Below are 12,351 nucleotides of genomic sequence, written 5' to 3'. Positions count from 1 at the left end.
GAAAATTCTGCATTTATAATGATGTGGAACTGCATTTGTTTAACATTAACATTAGAGAGTGAGTGAGACTGTGTCCCAAACAACACACTAATGAACTCTGACAGTGAAGCTGATGATTAGAGCAGTTTTATAGTTAACGAAGGCTTAAAGACCCACGGTGTCTGACTCATTGTTAAAACGCGTTAATCTCAGTGGCGGATTTTCAAAATAAAAGTTTGCGAGTAAAAGCATATTTATATCTAATTTATTTGTAAAGCTCTTTTAGTACGTTTAAGGGCTATTAATGAAAACATTGTTAGTGGGGAAAAAAGAAAGGCATTAATAAAGACAGACTCATTTATAAAGAAATGCTCGTTTCTCAGATTCCTTGCGCCCGACCTGCAATACCTACACTCCCCACTAGTGGGCCACGCCCCACACTTTGAGAAACACTGCTGTAATCTGTTTACTCAGAATGGTGGGTGGGTGTCAGCTAACATTACAGAACTGGCAGTGTATTGAGCTCCCGTGATTTTGTCTTAGCAGTTCATAAAAAGATTCTAGCTCATTGTGCCAGAGGAAACATGTCCTTCCCCCTCCCTGGTTTGTAGCATTGTGTGACTGGGTGGAATTGGCAATGAAAAAACATGAGGAGAATTTTGGGTTAAATGAAAAATATTTAGTATCAGGGCCTTTGAACTGACTCGGTTTTCCAGGTCAAAAAATACATCCATTTTATATAAAACAAAAGCTGCAATGTCCAGAACGATAGAGCCAGCCAATGGACAGTGTGAAGCTGAGCTAATCTCTCTCTCTCTCTCTCTCTCTCTCTCTCTCTCTCTCTCTCTCTCTCTCTACTGTTGTAACTGTATTTGCCGCTGATGGAGTTCTGTGTTCTCACTTGCGTGTGAGCTTCTGTTGTGTGACTTTCCACTCTGTTTGATATCTGTTACTTTCCTGTGTTTACCTTTGTGTGTATTCAAATGATGTGTGAGTTCAAATGATCACTCCTCCCTTCTTTTGCAACTTTGCCTGTGTGTGTGTGTTGTCTAAATAAATAAGTGTATATAAACACACACACACACATATATATATCATCATCATCATTTTCTTCTCCGCTTCTCCATTTCAGGGTCGCGGTCTCATATATATATATATATAATTGTAAATTGTCTCTGTAAATTGTGTATATATATTTAAAAGATGGTATAAGAGATAGTGTCAACAAGGGCGTAGATTTGCTTGCCATTTTTTTTTTTGAGGGGATCAAATTATTAGTGAAGACAATTCAATAATCGATGGATATTGGTGGAGACACATCACTTCCGTCCATGTTAATTCTACGCCCTTGAGTGTCACTGTCACACAGCTCCAGGGTTCTGGGTTTGTGGGTTCCAGCCCTGCTCCGGGTGACTGTCTTTGGTGTGTTCTCCGTGTGGGTTTTCTCCGGGTGCTCCAGTTTCCTCCCATAGTCCAAAACACATGTTGGTAGGTGGATTGGCGACTCAAAAGTGTCCGTAGGTGTGAGTGTGTGTCACCCTGCGAAGGACTGGTGCCTCTTCCAGGGTGTGTTTCTGCCTAGCGCCCAGTGATTCCAGGTAGGCTCCGAACCCACTGTGTCCCTGGATTAGATAGTGGTTACAAACAATGAATGTTTGAAAGATTTTATCTCGAGGTGCGTAAACACACATTATTCTTTGTCAGGTCAGTCCATCATCACAAAAGAGACCTTTCTCAGGAGACTTTAATCAGTAATCAATCCTCCCTCTCTCTTTCCCACTCATACACACATGTAAACACCCAAATACTGTGTGGCTCTAGCTTCCACTCTCTCTCACCCCATCTCTCAAACATTGTTTTTTTTTATGCCAGCTGTTGTGGAACACCTGTACACCTCCCCCTACCTTTCTTCTCCTGCAGTGTGTAATTTGCAGTGAGCGTGAGAGGCAGGTAAACATGTGCTCAAGGGCTGGAGAAGATTGAGGAATTCTGCTCTTCCCAGGGGCTTCTTTACTCCTTTGTTACTGCTTTGGAGAGTCATTCTAAAAAGGGGAAACATCTTAATCATGACTTGGAGATATTGTAATCTCCAAATACATAATATAACAAAACATTTGTAGTCAAACTTTCTAATAAACAAATTCAACCATTTTAAGGAGCACTCATTGCAGGTGTAGCTGTTAAAATGATGGCACCCATTCATTCATTCATTCATTATCTGTAACCCTTATCCAGTTCAGGGTCGCGGTTGGTCCAGAGCCTACCTGGAATCATTGGACGCAAGGCGGGAATACACCCTGGAGGGGGCACCAGTCCTTCACAGGGCTGATGGCACCCAGTGTGTGTATAATATCCTTAAAACTGTTACATTTTCGGCACCTTGATATATTCACCCAGAAACTTGGGTGTTGGCTGGACTAGGAACACCTACCTTGTATCTACACTCGTTATACTGTTCTACAGTTACAGACCTTTTCCACTGTGATTTTCAGTGGTCTACAAAGCAGGTATGATTTGGGCTGTGGATCATTCTCAGTGCTGTAGTCAGACTGATTAGGTGGATAAGATACATCAGTGCTGCTAGAGTTTTAAAGCCCTCGGTGTCACTGCTGGAGAATGGCTTAACAAAAACTGCAGCAACTAATGAGGTACTAACTCAGACTTTAGATCTACAAGTGGACCAATGAGGTAGGTGTGTCTAACAGACTGGACAGTGACTGGATACGGTGTTTAAAAACTCCAGGAACTCTGCTGTGTCTGATCCACGCAAACTAACACACCATAAACACAACGGTGTCACTGCAGTGCTGAGAATGACCCACCACCCAAATCATACCTGCTCTGTGGTGGTCATGTGGGGGTCCTGGCCACTTGAAGGGCAGGGTGAATTGGGGATAAAGAAAGTATGCCAAGAAACAGGTGGTGGACTACAGTCTGTAATTGTAGTAATACAAAGTTCCCCTGTACGGTCAGTGGAGCTGATAAACTGTATGATGAGTGTAGATACAAGGGAGGTGTTCCTAATCTAATGGTCGTCCAGTGTATAAGGCACCCTATTAGTTGGCTCTGGAGCAGTGATGTAGTTCATTACTTTTTGGACGAGTTGGAATGGCATTTGAGATCTAGAACTAACTCACCACATTCCTTGATGATTCCTGACATAATCAAATCCTCACATGTTCCAACACCGAGTCGAAAATCTCCCAGAAAGCAGAAGCTGTTACTGCATCAGGAGGGGACATACTACCTCTTAATATTAGGAGAAATCCAAGATCCAAAAAGATTGGAAAGCTTTGTCCAAGATGGTGGTGGGCGTGTTAACAAGCAGAGGCCCCTCCGGGGCAGATATACAGTGTAATTTTTTCACTTCGGCAGCTATTCTCTGCTTCCTATTTTTTCCTCATGAACATGAATATGAATCAGATCTCTCTGAGATTCTACAGAAGCCTCGAGATACTCAGGAGCTTGGCTGTGTACCTCAATCTGCAGGTGACTGGTGTCTCACCCAGTGCAGGAGCCACTGCACGGGCTACTGGGACTGCAGGGCATTCAGGCTATTTTCCTCATCCTGTTCGCCATGAAGGACGGGCATGCCATCCTGCTAATCTCTGCTGATAAAGGAGAGACCTTGAAGGCCAAGAGTCTGAACTGTGTATTGTTTAGTAACTGCTATTGCAAGCACTTTCTCAGTTTCTAGAGCTCTGGATATTGAAGCTTAGCCAGAATTAATTTTCTTGCTGTTTTTTTAAATGCTGTAACACTGCACTATGGTCCTGGAGAATGTAATCTTGCTTCATTCTGTACTTGTATATAGTTGAAACGACATTTAAAGATTCTGATTCTGAAAAGTTGGGTAAAGAAATGTCCACAAACTTTAGAGAGTTTTGTCCAGTACTATCCTGAGGCTAATAGAAAAATGTGGTTGTCCTGTGTCCTCTTCTGTGCAGAGTTGGTGAGAAAAGTGCATTAGTAATGGTGTGGAGAAGCTGATTAGATCATTCCACTTCCACTAAATGATGCTTTAAGAGGTGACAACACAGACATACCTTTCTTAATGCTGGCACTTATACTGAACCATCACTGGATTAGGAACACTTTGTATCTCCACTCATTGTCCATTTTATCAGCTCCACTGACCACACAGTGGCACTTTGTAGTTCTACAGTTACAGGCTGTAGTCCACCTTTTCTCTGTAAACTTACTTATCCCCATTTCACCCTGGTGTTCAATGGTCAGGACCACCACAGAGCAGCTATGATTTGGGTGTGGATCATTCTCAGCGTTGTGGTGACACTGACGTTGTGGTGGTGTGTTAGTGTGTGTTCTGCTGGTACAAGTGGATCAGACACAGCATGGCTGCTGGACTTTGTAAACACGTTAGTGTTACTGCTAGACTGAGAATAGTTCACCAAGCAAAAATATCCAGGCAACAGCGTCCTGTGTCCACTAACATAGGAATAGAGAACAACCAACACAAACTGTGCACAAACAAATGAGTTACTGCCGCTGATTTGAGATCTACAAGGTAGACCAACGAGGTAGGTGTGTCTAACAGACTGGACAGTGACTGGACATAGTGTTTAAAAACCTCGTGGAGCACTGTGCTGTGTCTGATCCCTTCGTACCAGCACAACACACATTAACACCTTCCCACAATGACAGTGTCACAAACACAAACTGCAGAAGAAGTGATCCACCGTCTCTGACAAAAAGATATACTACAGTCTATAATTGTAGAGCGACAAAGTGTTCCTGTATGATCAATGGAGCTGATAATGGACCATGCAAATGTGCAACTACTTCTCTAATACATATATACACCCTTTGCAGCAGCTGCACATGAACCTAACTCACCATGCCCAGTGCTAAATGTCAGAGGGATATATAATCCCAGGTTTTTGGGCTGTGTTACTTCTAATGATCTCAGTAATCACAATGATGTCACTAATATTCAAGTGGCTGCCATCATCTCAGCAACATTCCAACATCTAAACTACGGCTTTCCCAGAAAAGTGGGGCAGGCTACTAATTTAAGGACCTAGGCAGTATTTTAACTTAAAATTACAGCTTCAAAATCATTGTGATGCTTCAATACTGCACTGACCTGTAATAGGCAAAGAACAGACCTCTGTCGTTGCTATTCCTGGCTGCAGAAACTGCAGTTCGTAACTCGACCCTCAGCCCTCTCCACTGATTTCAGTACAGCACTCTGCAACTGTAGGAATAAAATGAACTGTTTCTAGTATCGTTTAATTCATTCAGGTGATGGCAGGTGTCCACAACACTTGGCTCCATAAAATGCATGTTGTCCAAGCTCAAACAGAGAGGTCTCCAAGTGTCAGAAGGTCAAGTCCAGTGGGTTGTTCCTGTCCCACCAATCCTCCATTTCCCCTTCAGAAAGGGCATTGTTGTGTCCTGTTTGTTTCTTACTCTTGAGTTTCATTTTTTTTCTGGGATGTATAAACACAGCGTTCTTTCTCCACACTGTGCCAATGCATGTGTAAATATTTCTCCCATTCCTATCCTCCGGGGCTTCGGGGTCCTAATCTAATCTTAACACTGGCTGCTTTTTTGAATGGAGAACAAGGCGGGTGTTGTTGGTTGGGAATGGCGTGTGAAGAGTAAAGTAAATGCCCTGGGAGGAAGCTCTCATAGAGCTCATTAGCTAAACAAACAAAAATGGGGGACAATCTGGCCTTCATGTGTCTGCTAGAGGCCCCTGGCCCTTGTACACGATCTCACACTCTATCTTCTCTCTCACACACACACACTCTCTTCTCTCTCCCTCTTTCATGGCTTTTTCTGGCCTTGACCATGCTGCATCTCTGCTATTATTCATTATCCTATATTATTATTCCACAAATGAAAGAATTGATTGCTTAATTACATTTAATTATAATCTTGGTATTTCTTCTCACTTTGTTCCAATGCTGTGTCACCAGAAAAAAACTATAGAAGCATTATCGCCCCCTATGCTTTCTGAAGTGAATTGCAATTTTTCTGATTGTTCTCTTATGGAAATAATATCATTCATTGTTTAAGCTTGGGTTCTTGAACTTTAACCAGATCCGTTATTAACTGACATTAATTCACATTACATTCATCCATTTTTCTAATTCTGCCTCTGACCCTTTAAATGATCTGCTGTTCCAGGATGAATCCCAAATGCTGTATGATACTATGATGGATTTATTTTTTAAATACTACATTTAAGTGGCTTTAAAATAGTACATTCAGAATCTTAGGGCAAATATTGCAGTAGCCCTGAGAATAAATCAATGAGCAGCAAACTAACAAAAGCAACAAAATAAAAAAAATCCAGTTCCCCTCAAGAGCATCCACTGTAACCTGATTTATACTGGTGAATTTTAAATTAACCCTTGCTGAAATGCACTGTTGTGAGACCAGCTTTTTGTTAAACATCAGTGAAGCATGGTCTTTGCAAATCCACAGTCTGGATTTTCTGTAGATTAAAAGCATCATGAATACTGACAAATGCAAAAAATGTATAAATTATGCAGTACCTTTTGGAAACATTTAAATACAAAGGGGCGGCACGGTGGTGCAACAGGTAGTGTCGCTGTCACAAAGCTCCAGAGACCTGGGGTTGTGGGTTTGAGCCCCGCTCAAGGTGACTGACTGTGAAGAGTACTCACAGTTCTGTTCTCTCCGTGTCTGTGTGGGTTTCCTTAGGGTCCAAAAACACATGCATTGTGTATTGGCTGCTTAAAAAATTCCCCTAGGTGTGAGTGAATGTGTGAGTGTGTGTCACCCTGCAAAGGACAGGTGCCCCTTCCAGGGTGTGTTCCCACCTTGCGCCCAGTGATTCCAGGTGACCTTGAACTGGATACGAAGTTACTGACAATGATTGAACAAATAATTCGAAAGAAATTACTACTGCTCCAAACTAGCTAAACACACTGCTAAGAAGATCTACAGTAAACCTAACAAAGAAGATGATGGAGTTCTGAGGACAATGGGCAGGGTGTTCTAGAGCCCCAACCAAATAATTGTTATATGAGCATTGGGCTATAATTTGACCAAAGCATTTATTATTTTTAGTAATCAATGCTGTCGACTTATGGTTCAAACCAGGTCCTGGCTCATTTTATGTCAATAAGGATTCACTAATCTACCCATCCTTCTTTGTTTGTGTTTGAAGCAGGTGGTGTGTTAAATCCTTGGGTGTTTATGTGTGTGTGTGTGGCAGAACCGTAGGGCAGACTGGCGCGTGGGTTGTCTTTTCTAAACAGCCCCATAGTGCAGGCTTAATTCTTTTAACCCAACACCTGTTACAGGGGCAGAAGGGAGTGAGAACAGATGCAGTCAGAATGAGAATGTTTGTGTGTGTGTGTGTGTGTGTGTTTGTGTTAGTCGGGTAGTTGTCAGAGCACACACATTTTTTTAGTGATTACACCCCTGTCCATAGTCAAAGAGAAAACTGAAAAGCTAGCCCTCACAAGAAACAAATATTAAAAATTCAAATTCCCTTTTAAGCTCAATGTAACCAATCAAGATGTGCTTGTGAAGACGCGACGTTGGCTTCTTTAGTTCTGCGTTCAGCCAGTAAGCTAATGCTAACAACACATATTGAAACTTAGCATATTGTTCAAACTGCATGCCTAAATTGTCACATATTTGCCTCAAACAGGACACATTGTTAAGAAACCTTAAACAGACATCCTTGTTGTTTCTGACACTTGACATATATCATCTTTGAGAATAGTGGGCTAATGAACACACTGACAAAATGCAAGTCATTCCATTGCAGTATCTGTGATCTATTATTACACAAACTGTACATACTGGCTTTGTGGGATCAATGAAACCTTATATCTTGAGTGTGATAATCTCCAGACATGCTATAGTGTGTGTTATCTGTACCTGTCTAGCTGCATTTAACACCTTAAAGAGACATGCTCTACTGTTAGATTGTCTGGACTTAGCAAGGGTCTGTCTCTGCCTTTCCTCCTTAACGGCTAACAGCATTCACCGATAAGCCAACTATTTATCTCCCATCTTCCTCTCTCTCCTTTCTGTCACCTCCTTCATAAGGAATGGTCTCCGTTCCAAGTCGGATGTCAGAGCTGGCATTGACGTCACACCCAAGCTGAGTTCCAGTTATAAACATTTGGATAAAAGGATGCCATATATTTTCATTGTTAACTGGTTCCTGACTAGCATTGTTAGCTGTACCAGTTGATAACAGCATATTTTGTGATATTTTAAGCATCCAAACACCATGGAAAAACATCCACATACAGTAGATTGACATTAGCATTTGTAGAACTGATTTAATTAGATAAAAGTAGATGGAAGCACTAATAAACTGCATGATACTACTGCTTTTACACACTGTTGACATGTGAGCAGCTATGTTGGTTTGTGAACCCAAGGCTGGTGAGGCTCACACAACATTAAGAGTAGGGAATTCCCATTTGAATTCGATATCCGGGTTTAAAAGGAATTCTCAAAATAAAAATGTACATTTTACCTCACAGACTGTCAGGATCCATAGTTCAGTACGCACTGTGTGTGCTTTATTACTGAAAAAAAGAAGCAAAATGGGAGGAGGTGTACACGCAGCAGAAAATACCTAATGGTGCCATTGATATCTTCAGCCGCTTCCTGAAGTCAGTAGTTTTGTCAAATTAACGCTCCCTTCAATCTCTGTCTTTTAATACAATAGAGTATTTCACCAAGTATGAGTGCACAGGGAAGTTTGGGAGTGGTTTTCTTTTCACAATTGGACCTCAGGACAAGTAAACTCCCACCTCCCGTTTGACCCATTAGTCTAAGCTAACAGAACATGCCCTGTCTCCAACCTCCTACTATTTACTCTGTTCCATCCATTCCTTTCCCATTCACTCCATTTGTTATTGAATACCACTCATCACTCCTTTCTCTCCCTCCCTTCCCACTCTCTGTCCACATTTTAAATTCCACAAACATGGATTCTCTATAAAATTTTTAGCAGTTTCATGTCTTGCACTGGTCAGCAGTTCACAGAGTTAAGACCTCCACATACCTGCAGTTTCATCAGTTATTGAAGCTGCACTCTGTTCGATTTTCGGTTAAAATTGCAAGAAGAATTTCTGAGTCTGTGGAGGGAAATACACAAAAATACTGTGTGTGTGTGTCTGTGTGTGTGTTTGTGTATGTGGGCAATGCTGAAATTTCATAGGTCAGAGATTTGGGGTGGGAAATAGAATGAAATTTGTGGAACATAGCATACATTTTCTTCATATTGGTGCCAGATGTACAGCATAAAAAGAAGCTCTTGGGGGCTCCCAAATGGTACAGTGTTCAAAGCATTGGTCCTGTTATCAGGAAATTGCTGGCTCCATCTCCAGTAGTATCTCAGCCATCAGAAGCTGGAAGTCCAAGAGAGCACAAATGATGTTGCTGTATCTGGGAGGGTAGGATTGCCCTCTATCTCCCCTTATCATTCAGGGATGGCACTGCTGGTCAATAAAGGCATTCTTCAGCTGGTATAACAGTTTCTGAGAGTCGGTGTTCTAAACCAGGTTCAGCTGTGAAGTGGCATCGGGTTAATAGCAGTTAAAAAAGAAGCAGTTGCTGAATTCACATGTCTTCTGAGAATCTACTCAGAAAAGGGCACCAAAGTTCAGTCCACACTTTTCCACCAAAGAGTTCCCTAAATGCAAGAAGGTGCAACTTTAAGTCATTCGTACAGTACAGGCCATCCATTATTGCCATAAAAGCACTGACATACTGTAACACTCCAGTGATATTTAAAGGCTCAGTTCTGAGCCCAGTTAGTTAACTTTTATGTGTTTTGGTTTTGTTCCTTTAAGATTTATGTTACTGAGCTCTGTTATGTTTGGCTGCCTTTTATTGTCCCTCATTCAGAAAGCAGTCCAAGCGGAAATCCTTAGGGACATTGGGAAGCTTCTGGATGTGTGGATCAGAAAGCTGCAATGATCTGTTTACTTCTTGACAGAAAGTAACATCACAGCACCAATCCTTTATCCTATATCTTCCATTCTTAGACCTTCAGTACTGCATACGGTTTCCACCATATATCTTTGAAAAGGAATGATCACGGCTAAATAACTAAAGGCTGAATATAGTTTCATAGCTGTAACTTCACAAAGTTGATTCAGTCAAAGCAGTCTTTTTGTTTAAACTTTAACAATGTGTATATCTATCTTTTACTTTCAAAAAGGAATGAAGAAAATCCTATTCCTCTAATCGCCTGAGGACAAAGGCAGATAATTTATGGTTAAAGTAAGGATTGGGATCGTTTTTTTTTACTAATTATATGATAGCTCTGGGCTTGGAGTGAGTCAGTTCTGGTCTGAGTTTAGTGACTTGTTCCAGAAGCCTGAAGGGATTCTTTTCTTCCCCCTTTATCAGCACTCAGGTATGCTGCTTGCTTAGAGGGAGGGTTCAGGTGTAGATGGGACGTGAGTGTGTTTAAAGATGGCTGTAGAGGGCCTTTGTCTCTAATCTTACCAATCTCTATGCCCCAGGTAAAATACCTGAGTTCATTTCATGGTTAGTCTTGTGCATTGTCTATAATCATACTTCCGTTCCTCTGTCACCATCTACTGACCTTACCATTTTACATCACAGCTTACGAGTATCCGTTTGGTTCAGGCTACTGAGGAGATGGACACCGAACCGGTCTTGGCTGGTTGACCACATCAAATCGAATCTAAATCACATCAAAATATATTTATAAAGCACTTTTTACTAATGATGTCACAAAGCAACATTATGGAATTGGTATCTGAACATCGGAGTCAAAGGCAAATGTTGAATAATGTCTTAAACATTGCTTGCTCTATGCACTGTATGTGTAATAAAATTGGTCCCACTTTGCGACTGGATAAGTTCTTATTTTCCTTGAGAATGTGAAGTATTTGTGTGTGTTTTTTAAAATGTCCCTTTACTGTATATCTGTGTCGCGTATGTCTTACTGTCTATCCTGTTTATCCATCACAAATACCTGAATATTTTGGTCTAGGGGTGTTATTGTGTCTGAACCTGAGAAATACATTGGCCCTTGGACAACCACTTGGACTCAATGGCTATCAGTGAAAAACAGCTTCTTAAATCTTTCAACAGTAGCTCCCAGGCATCAGGAGCACATCCTGTCCCAGCTCTGAAGGAGAATACACACACAGACACTCACATACACACACTATGAATGCTAATGCACGTGTCAAAATGAGAACAGGACAAGTCTTGAATGCCCTTTCCCACAAAAGTACGCAATGACCTCATGGAGGAACCCGTGTATTTACACTGTCCATTCGCAGTAATCAGGTTCACTGTTCATCAGAAGAGATTTTTTCTTCATACATAGAGATACCATCCTTATATAAACAGTTTTAATCTTAAGGGCTTTACGCGGGTAGTTGATATTTTAAGGTTTAAGGTTGTTTGTAACACCACTCACTGATAGGACTTTGAGTACCAACACACTCAGAATGGTTAGTCCACACTGTAACTCCTAATGTTGCGATTGCATGCCTCTCTAACATGGTTTAATTGTAAGTCTACGTTTAAAAGCATCTGCCAAATGTCATGAGGTATAGTAAAGGCTTCTCTGAATAATAAGCTTTGACCAATTTGAGCCAATTTGAGTTTGGTGTGTTCTCCCTGTGTCTGCGTGGGTTTCCTCTGGGTGACCGTCTGTGAGGAGTGTGGTGTGTTCTCCCTGTGTCTGCGTGGGTTTCCTCCGGGTGACTGTCTGTGAGGAGTGTGGTGTGTTCTCTCTGTGTCTGCGTGGGTTTCCTCTGGGTGACTGTCTGTGAGGAGTGTGGTGTGTTCTCTCTGTGTCTGCGTGGGTTTCCTCCGGGTGACTGTCTGTGAGGAGTGTGGTGTGTTCTCTCTGTATCTGTGTGGGTTTCCTCCGGGTGACTGTCTGTGAGGAGTGTGGTGTGTTCTCTCTGTGTCTTCGTGGGTTTCCTTCAGGTGACTGTCTGTGAGGAGTGTGGTGTGTTCTTCCTGGTTACAGACAAAGAGTGAATGAACAAATGAATGAACGTATTTTAACATTTTCTTTATTTTTACAAAAATCAGAGTGGGGTAACGTTGTATAAATGTTGTTTAAATTTGTATAAAACACTTTCACATATGAACAGAGTAACATTTTTGAGGATGTCAACATTTAAAACACAGCACATACAGGAATACTCCTGAACATTAGCAACTCCATTCACACTTGTGCTCACTCTGACTTTACCCAGATTCTCTACTATGTGGGTAGTGGGATAAAGTCTGCATAAAATCCAGGATAAAGGTTGCAGTTGCTTGCGTTCACATATGCAGCTCCTCTGGGAAAACTCTGGAACATTTCTGGTTTACCATTCATGTGTGAAAGGGGTTTAAGAAACCTAA

The sequence above is a fragment of the Hoplias malabaricus genome, chromosome 10 (genome assembly GCF_029633855.1).
Source record: "Hoplias malabaricus isolate fHopMal1 chromosome 10, fHopMal1.hap1, whole genome shotgun sequence".
Classification (NCBI taxonomy): domain Eukaryota; kingdom Metazoa; phylum Chordata; class Actinopteri; order Characiformes; family Erythrinidae; genus Hoplias; species Hoplias malabaricus.
Note: the sequence above shows the minus strand (reverse complement) of the source record.